Source organism: Ovis aries, chromosome 20, assembly GCF_016772045.2.
Source record: "Ovis aries strain OAR_USU_Benz2616 breed Rambouillet chromosome 20, ARS-UI_Ramb_v3.0, whole genome shotgun sequence".
Taxonomy (NCBI): domain Eukaryota; kingdom Metazoa; phylum Chordata; class Mammalia; order Artiodactyla; family Bovidae; genus Ovis; species Ovis aries.
The window spans coordinates 13,000,317-13,010,564 of NC_056073.1; positions in this window are offsets into that span (position 1 = coordinate 13,000,317).

Genomic DNA, 10,248 nt, shown 5'->3' on the forward strand with positions numbered 1-10,248 from the left:
CGGGCCCTGAAGCTGCTCTGTGCATCCAGAGGAAAGGTGTAGGAATGTCCTTGCTCTCTGGCATTTAATTTACCAGTTGCCTCTGAGCTGGGGCTTTGGCACATTCTGCTGAAATCTGAAAGACAACCTGTCATACTGAGGGCCTGCTGCTGATAACTGAAATTGAGAAACTTGGCAGATAAGCAAACAGTAACCGGAAATCAGACTTCCTGGGTTGGTAGGAACACAGGCCCTGGAGACAAGGAGCTTCTGGGAGCCTCAGGACCAGAGCACTGAGCACTGCCCATGCCAGTGAGGACGGGTCGATGTTCAATTTTGACCCTCATGAAGACTCCCATCAATTGCAAGGTGGGCTGTTCACCTGGGAGGCGGTTGTCCTATGACAGGTAGATCATTGGACTGAGATTCCTGGTCCCCTGGGCATTTCTAGACCCATTCAGTGGGCATGAGACAAGCTGGGACCTGGGACCTGGGACCCTTTGCTCCAGTACTTGCACCTGGACATACCTTTCCTGGGCAACAAAATACAGAGAAACTACAAAGTACTAAAAATAACTGTGCATATGTGCAGTTGGGGAAAATTATGGACAATAATAGTCAGCTATACTCTAACACAAAATAAAAAGTTTAACTCAAACTAAAAGAAAGGATGAGTGAGTGAGTGAAAGTCACTCAGTTGTGTCCAACTCTTTGCGACCCCGTAGACTATACAGTCCATGGAATTCTCCAGGCCAGGATACTGGAGTGGGTAGCCTTTCCCTTCTCCAGGGGATCTTCCGAACCCAGGGATTGAACCCAGGTCTCCTGCATTGCAGGTGGGATTCACTACCAGCTGAGCTATCAGGGAAGCCCCTTCGTGAAAAAGATCTTCACAAACCAGATAATCACGATGGTGTGATCACTCACCTAGAGCCAGACATCCTGGAATGTGAAATCAAGTGGGCCTTAGAAAGCATCACTACAAACAAAGCTAGTGGAGGTGATGGAATTCCAATTGAGCTGTTTCAAATCCTGAAAGATGATGCTGTGAAAACGCTGCACTCAAGATGCCAGCAAATTTGGAAAACTCAGCAGTGGCCACAGGACTGGAAAAGGTCAGTTTTCATTCCAATCCCAAAGAAAGGCAATGCCAAAGAATGCTCAAACTACTGCACAATTGCACTCATCTCACACGCTAGTAAAGTAATGCCCAAAATTCTCCAAGCCAGGCGTCAGCAATACATGAACCATGAACTTCCAGATATTCAAGCTGGTTTTAGAAAAGGCAGAGGAGCCAGAGGTCAAATTGCCAACATCCACTGGATCATGGAAAAAGCAAGAGAGTTCCAGAAAAACATCTATTTTTGCTACACTGACTATGCCAAAGCCTTTGACTGTGTGGATCATAATAAACTGTGGAAAATTCTAAAAGAGATGGGAATACAGACCACCTGACCTGCCTCTTGAGAAACCTATATGCAGGTCAGGAAGCAACAGTTAGAACTGGACATGGAACAACAGACTGGTTCCAAATAGGAAAAGGAGTATGTCAAGGCTGTGTATTGTCACCCTGCTTGTTTAACTTATATGCAGAGTACATGTAGAGAAACACTGGGCTGGAAGAAGCACAAGCTGGAATCAAGATTGCCAGGAGAAATATCAATAACCTCAGATATGCAGATGACACCACCCTTATGGCAGAAAGTGAAGAGGAACTAAAACGCTTCTTGATGAGAGTGAAAGAAGAGAGTGAAAAAGTTGGCTTAAAGCTCAACATTCAGAAAACTAAGATTATGGCATCTGGTCCCATCACTTCATGGGAAATAGATGGGAAACAGTGGAAACAGTGTCAGACTTTATTTTTTGGGGCTCCAAAATCACTGCAGATGGTGATTGCAGCCATGAAATTAAAAGACGCTTACTCCTTGGAAGGAAAGTTATGGCCAACCTAGATAGCCTATTCAAAAGCAGAGACATTACTTTGCCAACAAAGGTCCGTCTAGTCAAGGCTATGGTTTTTCCAGTGGTCATGTATGGATGTGAGAGTTGGACTGTGAAGAAAGCTGAGCACCGAAGAATTGATGCTTTTGAACTGTGGTGTTGGGGAAGACTCTTGAGAGTCCCTTGGACTGCAAGGAGATCCAACCAGTCCATCCTAAAGGAGATCAGTCCTGAGTGTTCATTGGAAGGACTGATGCTAAAGCTGAAACTCCAATACTTTGGCCACCTCATGCAAAGAGTTGACTCATTGGAAAAAACCCTGATGCTGGGAGGGATTGGGGGCAGGAGAAGAAGGGGACAACAGAGGATGAGATGGCTGGATGGCATCACCGACTTGATGCACATGAGTTTGGGTAAACTCCGGGAGTTGGTGACGGACAGGGAAGCTTGGTGTGCTGCGACTCATGGGGTCACAAAGAGTCAGACACGACTGAGCTACTGAACTGAACTGAACTGAACTGAACTGAAAAGAAAAGAAGGGGAAGGGAGGTCACAGTGTTTCAACTGAAGTAGCCTGATCCGGACAGCTCCTAGGGAAGCAACTAGGCCAACACTTCACGTGAACTCTGTGGAGGACAGAATCTAGTCATTCTATGATTCTGTCCTCCTGGGACTTTGGAGACTATTCAGTCTGTAAATGTTGATTGAACACCTGCTACAAGCCATGTTCTGTGCCAGGCTTTGAGGACACAGAGGAATAAAATACAGTCCCATCCCATAGGAGTTTATGGTCTAGTTAGAGAGGCAGACACATTAATAGAAAATTACACATGGAGGCCTGAGGAAGCAAAGGAGGGTCACCAACTGAGACTGGGGAGTAGTATGACTTGAGATTTAAATATGGGGAAACTAAGGCCAGAGGAAGAAAGTTGAGGTTATGTAATTCCTGGACATTGCTGTTGACAATAAATATTTCTGATGATAGTCCATTTTGCATTTGCATTAGAAAATATTGGCACATGAGCCCCTCCCTGCTCCTGCTGCTCCCCCTGCTCTTGGCTTAATGGTCAGAACTTGCTTTGGTTTAATAGCTACTGCTGGTTTGAGTTTTGCCTTTTTGTGTCCCTCAATCCCAGCCCAACTATAGGGATCTTGTGGTCCAGAAGAGCCCAGCAGTCTCTGCTGTCAGTCCTGTCTGATCCCATTATCTGAAACATCCTCATTACCCTCTTCTGCATCTCCTTAACTCCCTGTAATTTCCAAAATCTCAGGTTATGACAGTTTTCCACCCACCAGATATGCCTCACATTGTTCTATTTTGAGTTCTATTTTGCTTAGCATTGATGCTCTGAGAAATGCCTCCTACAACTTGCAGGACAGATGATCAGACAAAGCCCACAGAATTACAGGAAGGATACTCTGTATGCAAATCCCATCCTCAAACTCTCCTTAATTTTTTCTGAAAGTATCTGGGGAAGAATCTCTTTGCAAGTTGAGAATAAAGAAAGCAATAGGTGGTATGTTTCAGGCAAGCTTTTGCTCCTGTGATGTGTGGGAATAAAGTTAGAAGGAAGGCAAGCTTTTGCCCTTTGCAGTCCTTTGAAGAAATAGACTGTTTGGTTAAAATATGCATACATACCCAGAGTGGTGTATTTCTTGATTCTTGACAGCTGCTCAGCCTCTTCTCTGGAAACTCCTGCTTCAGCTCTTGCATTCTCTCCAGTCACTGACCTTGTAGAGTACCTGAACATCAAGGTTTAGGGCCCAAATGGACCCATCTTTTATCCTAATAGCATTAGCTGCTGTGGAGGCTCGGAGGAGGTAAAGATGGCCTCTTCTGCATGACTTAGCGGTGGGAACACAGCCAGGGCCCTGCTCCGCTTGGTTGTCGCCTGCTCAGCTGTTAGTCATTTCAGTGCTTTGCACGCTGGGGAGCCATTACTGCTTCTTTAGTAAGGTGAACATGAGGGAGGGGGAGTGAGGCTATGCCCATCCAGTATCCGGCCTCCTTCCAACATGCGTGTTGTTTTTCTCGACCTGTATCCTATGGAAAAGAGATTTTCTATCTTAGTCCTTTCTTTGAAAATAATTTTTTTTAACCTTGAGAATCAGTTGAGTAGCTCACTATCAACCAACAATAGATACTTGTCGAGTTCCAATAATAGTTGACCTTTGCAGAATGATTAATGTGTGCCAGGCACTATGATGCTACACCCTGAATTAATTTTCTCAACAACTCTTCAAGAAAGCATTTAGACAGAGGTTAAGTAATTCACCGCCACACAGCAAGCCACTAGTGAGACCAGGATTTGAACCTGAGTCTGACCTCAGAGCCCAGGAATCCACTTCTGCCTCCTCCTCTGTGTGGACCACGTTCAAGTGTCTATATAAACAGGTGTTAAGTGACCTCCAAAAATGCTTCCACTCATAGGGAAGATGAAACAAGAATGTGAAATGCTAAACAATGCCAGGCAGTATCTGCATCTAAGTGTCCTGTCAGTGAAGCAGGCAGTAAGGAACTCACCAGGTACAGGAAAAGATCAGTGAAAACAGGGGGGCTCTAACAGGCTGCATGGAGAAGCATGGAGTCGATCAACCTTGGCAGATAGAAAAGACTTAGGTAAGCAGAAAGGAAGAAATAAATCAAGCTATAGAGGACTTCAAACGCATGGGTTCAGGTCCCAGCTCTGACATACGTGCAGTCATAGGCAAGTCCCTGAGTTTTTAATTGCTCCATGAGGCTAAGGGAGGTAGTATGTAGTCAGGGATAAAGCTGAAGTTTGGAAGCAGAAGAGGTCTCAGAGAAGTAGGGAGGGAGGAGGCAGTGATTAGAGGGGGAAAGGATGTTGACAAGCTTCTCTCCTGACTTGGTGGCAGCTCCATGAGTAATGACTGTGACAATTCATTGAGCTGCAGAAGCAAAACAAAACCCCCTAGCTTCTAATTTTTATTTTGCCTTAGGAAAGGCTCTTATCCCTCTATTTCTTCATTTGTAAATGGGGATAGTATCTCACAGGCAGATAATCAAGATGAGGTGAGCAGATAGGAAGTACCTACCAGTACTTGGCCCATTGTAGACCCTTAGTCAACATGGGCAACTGAGATTATGAAGCCAGCATGGTCCATACTTGATGAGTAACTAAAGACCTGGGAAGAACAGAGGAAAGAAAAGATCTTTCTAACCCAGACAAATTGGAATGCATGTGGAGAATTGGTACCTTGGTAGGTTCTTAGACTAAGGAAGACACTATTCATCTGAGATGGTTAAATTGAAATTGTTCCCATATCAAAAAACTGACGTAGAACTTTTGCTCCTGTCTTCTTCCAGATTCCTGTCACTCTCCAGAGCTTGTTTGAACCAAAACAAATCCCTTTCTCCCATTACCTTGATAAAATTCAAAGTGTTAGTTATTCAGTCATGTCTAAGAATACTGGAGTAGATTGCCATTACCCTTTTCCAGGGGATATTCCTGATCCAGGGATCAAACCCAGGTCTCCTGCATTGCAGGCAGATTCTTTATCACCTGAGCCACCAGGGAAGGCCCTTACCTTGATAGGCTTGAATTAAATTTACTCAGACACTGACCTCACTTTGAGGTTGCTTTCAGGTGGCATTGACTGGCCTATCAATCAGCCATCCTCCCACAGTCCCCAGTGGTTTGTAGAAGGCATTGGGGATCCCTGTCTGCCTCACAAGAATCCAACTGGTAGGAACAATGGACTGAACCCTCTGTGAATCTGGGATCTCCATTAGAAAATTAATAGGGGAAACCATATGGTACTTATCTTTGGCTTTCGGTCTCCTTTCTCACCAGGAGCTGCTAAGGACACAGAGAGATTCCATGGTGAGAGATTCTCAGATTGTTTCTCAGCTGAGGGATTCTCAGAGATGCTCAGATTCTCAGGAGTTTTCATCATGTTACCACACCATCTTCTTTTGCCATGCAATATCCACTCCCAGGCCCCAGCCTCATTAGTTCCCACTGCCCATTCAAACTCAGCTCTTTGCTATGGTAAACGACAGTTTCCCAAACATCCCTTGTTGTTTCCTGCCTATGTAACTTTGCTTACACTTTTCCTCTTTATCTGGGGCATCCTTTCCTCCCTTCCTGACCTCCCTAAGCGCTACTCATCTTATATACTTGACTAAAATATCACCTTGGCTAGGAAGCCTCTTAGGCTTTGCCTTCCAGGTAGGGTTTGGTCCCTGCAGGTATGCTCTTGAAGCACCAAGAGCATCTCCTCTAGCAACTCTTCTCATCTATATTGCAGTGGCTGGTTTACTAGTTGTTAGGACGTAGTTTCAGATTCTTGAGCAATGACCAAAAGTAATAGTGACTTGAACAAGATAGAAGTTTATGTTTTCCCTCTAGGCAAAACTTGAGAGTGCTCAGGCACTTTCCATATTATTGCCTGGCCTCCCAAGGATGTTAACCAGCACAGTGCAAGTTGGCTCACAACCACACTAGAATTCCAGCATGCCTTATTTCAAAGCCAGCCTCTTAAGTACCAGGTCATACTGCCTCTATTAGTGGAGCTGAGCTCATTGCTGATGGAGGAGGAAGATATGAACAAGTGAGAAAAGTTCAAGGTATATTGGAAGACACTTTGAGTGCCTGGTGGGGATTGATGGAAGTTTATATCCTAAAGTTTAGGTCTTACGGTATGCTAGACTTGAATGTTGAAAATGTATTTGATGATAGTCATCAGAGAGTGTCATTTCTCAGGTACATAGTCCACAACCACTGCCTCTGAAATGGAATCAGCTCCAAGTGCCTCTTAAGACTCTCCTAAACTTTTCTCACATCATATTGAAGAGACATGGGTCAGATCTTTGCAAAGGTAAATGGAATAGAGATGCTAATACTCAGTGAGCCACTTGTAAAGAAATAGCCTGAATCATCCACCTTCTGAGCTGTTTCCAAAGTTGACTGATCATCAGAATCAGCTTGGCACTTTAATTGAAAAGAAGCAGGATCCTGAGCTGCTCCATGGCCATTGACCCTCCAGGGTGGACTCAGGAATCTGTCTATTTTTGTAATAGTTTTCCAATTATTCTGATGACAAGCTGCTTGTGGGTACCTTTGCACTTAAGATACCCATCACCGCCCTATATTTATGCTAACTTCAACTCACCAACTGACCCCCTTTTTCTTTCATGGCAGAAGCATTGATCTGTCTTTAGTGAATTAGTGAAAGTCACTCAGTCGTGTCCAACTCTTTGCAAACCCATGGACTATACAGTCCATGGAATTCGCCAGGCCAGCATACTGGAGTGGGTAGCCTTTCCCTTCTCCAGGGGATCTTCCCCACCCAGGGAACAGACCCAGGTCTCCCACATCGCAGGTGGATTCTTTATCAGCTGAGCCGCCAGAAAAGCAGTCTCTCTTTGGACCAATGGAAAGGTGATTCTCATTTGACATTCTCTCTAAACTGTAGGTTATTGCACTGTCCAAATAGTTTTGAACTTTCTCCAAGCCGGCTCAGTGCCAAACCTATTCACTAGAAACCTAAAAACAGAACTGAGCAATTGTTTGGTTAGTTGAAATTAATGATAAACTAGAAATAAAATTTTCTTATTGTTTAGTCACTAAGTCTTTGTGACCCCATGGGTTGTAGCTCATCAGGCTCCTCTGTCCATGGAATTTCCCAAGCAAGAATACTGGAGTGTGTTGCCATTTCCTCCTCCAGGGGATCTTCCTGGCCCAGGGATGGAACCCACGTCTCCTGCATTGGCAGGCAGATTCTTTACCACTAAGCCACCAGGGAAGCCCCTAGAAATAAAATAATAAATATTTTTAAAACCCACAACAATTTGGTTAACCACAAACCCAGCCATTTTACATCTTGTGAAGAGGTTTAGAAAATCATTAGATCTCAGAACTTCCAGTGGCCACCTAACAGAGAATTTTTTTATATATATTTGACCATCCATATCCCATTATTGTAGCTCAGCTGGTAGAGAATTCTCCTGCAATGCAGGAGACCCCAGTTCGATTCCTGGGTCAGGAAGATCCCCTGGAGGAGGAAATGGCAACACACTCCAGTATTCTTGCCTGGGAAATTCCATGGACAGAGGAGCCTGGTGGCTCCCACTGGAGTGGGAGGCTACCCACTCCAGTATTCTTGGGCTTTCTTGGTGGCTCAGATGCTAAAGAATCCACTTGTAATGTGGGAGAACTGGGTTAGATCCCTGAATTGGGAAGACCCCTTGAAGGAAGGCATGGCAACCCACTCCAGCATTCTTGCCTGGAGAATCCCCATGGACAGAGGTGCCTGGCAGGCTACAGTTCATAAGGTCTATTAGTTCCAATTTATAGGTGAAGAATCTAAGGCTCAGAAAAAAGTATAACTGAATTCAAACCTAGATCTATTTGAGTCTCAATTCTGAGTTATTAAACTATTCCTCCTCGTGGTGTTCATGGATGGTGGGGGGCAGGAGAGAGGGAGAGAACAAGGAATAGAGGTGGAAAGACATTTTTCTTACTAGGACCTGCTGTCTATTGTCCTTTTCTGTCCCCATATTCTCATGCCAGTAGCAACCAACTCAGGAACAGCCTCTGATGCTCCAAGGCTAACTTTAGCAAAGAAAGTTGAGCTGTTCCTGTGCCAACAAGCTACCCCTCTGCATCATTTCATAGCCTCAGTGGGCCCACAAATATCATTTCCAGCTAATCACATATGCACCAGACAGTTATGCTATACAATAAATGATTAACACGTTCAGCTGATTCCCTTGAAGACAATTCACCAAAGTTATTGGAAGGTACTTTTATTCAAGATGACACACGGATTCTTCTTTTGTACATTTCTTTCCTCTGCTGATTCGCTGTGTATTGTGTCTGGATCACTTGGCTTTTCTAAGTCAACAGAGCTGAATGGGAGAAATCTGAGCATTGTGATTGCTGCTGGGGAAATAGCAGATTTGCCTCATGAGAGTTATGGTTGGGGCATTCTTTGGGATCAAAAGCATTCTAAATCTGAGGCACTTGAAGAGGGAGATAGCCATCACATTTGGTTCAAAGTTTCCCTTGGAGATTGAGTTTCTCTGCCCAAATGCTGCTATTTGCTGATGGGAGGAAAGTTATACTGGACCTTGGTTTGTAGCAATTAGAGTAAATTCTCCTGTGGCAGGCTGGGACCTCCAGAGCTCTAATTGGTTCTAATGTAGAGTGGCTTAAAATAATTTACTCTTCCAAAGGCTAATCTCTCATTTCCCAGAGCAGATTGAATTGTTCAGAAATGAGCCATTGAGAAACTCTTCTCATTCAGCCCTAGATTTGTGGCACATCTTTGTAAAAAAGGAAAAAAAAAGAGGCTGATTTGAGCATGGGGTGGGAAGAGGCTGGCTGGGCCTGTTCTGTGATGCCAAACATTTTTTTTTCTCCAGTCTTTACATTCTCATCCTTGTTCCCCAAACCTAATTGATGAGCCCCAGATAACGTGCATTAAGAAAACCATTCTAGGACTTTGCTGGCCACTCAGTGGTAAAGAACATGACTGCCAGTGCAGGAGACGTGGGTTCAGTCCCTGGCCTGGGAAGATCCCACGTGCCTCAGGGCAGCTAAGCCCGTGCTCCGCAGCTCTTTGTGACCCCATGGACTATAGCCCGCCAGACTCCTCTGTCCATGGAATTTTCCAGGCAAGAATATGGGAGTGGGTTGCCATTTCCTACTCTGGTAGAGCTTGCTGGCCCAGGGATCAAACCTGTGTCTCTTTATTTCCTGGACTGGCAGGCAGATTCTTTACCAATGTGTCACCTGGGAAGCCTCTCTATCTCTCTCATATATATATATATATATATATATATATATATATATATATATATACATATATATATACACATATGAAAAAACATTCTGTCCCTTCACCAGTCAGAGTCCTGGATGGTTAAAAAGTAACATTAGCCAGGTGGAAAAGTAACATTAACCATGTGGAAATGGTGCCATGGTACAAGTTCTTGCCCTACCCTACAACCAACTAACTCAGTTTTTCATCTGTAAAATGACCTAGTTGGACTCACTGCTCTCTGAAGACTCATAAACTGATTGAAGAAGAGTTAGATTAAGTCCATTTCATTATTCTAAAAAGGGTTTCCCAACCTCCACATGAATAACATTTGGGGCCAGATTAATCTTTGTTGTGGAGAATGTCCTGTGTTTGCTAGGATGTTGGGAAGCATCCGTGGTCTCCACCTACTGTATCACTAGCACCACCCACCCTGAGGTGCAACAACAAAAATTTCCAAACGTTGCCAAATGTCTTTTGGGTGTGGGGGAGGGGGGCGAGGGGGGAGGCGCAAAGTCATTGAGAACCACCTTCAATAGC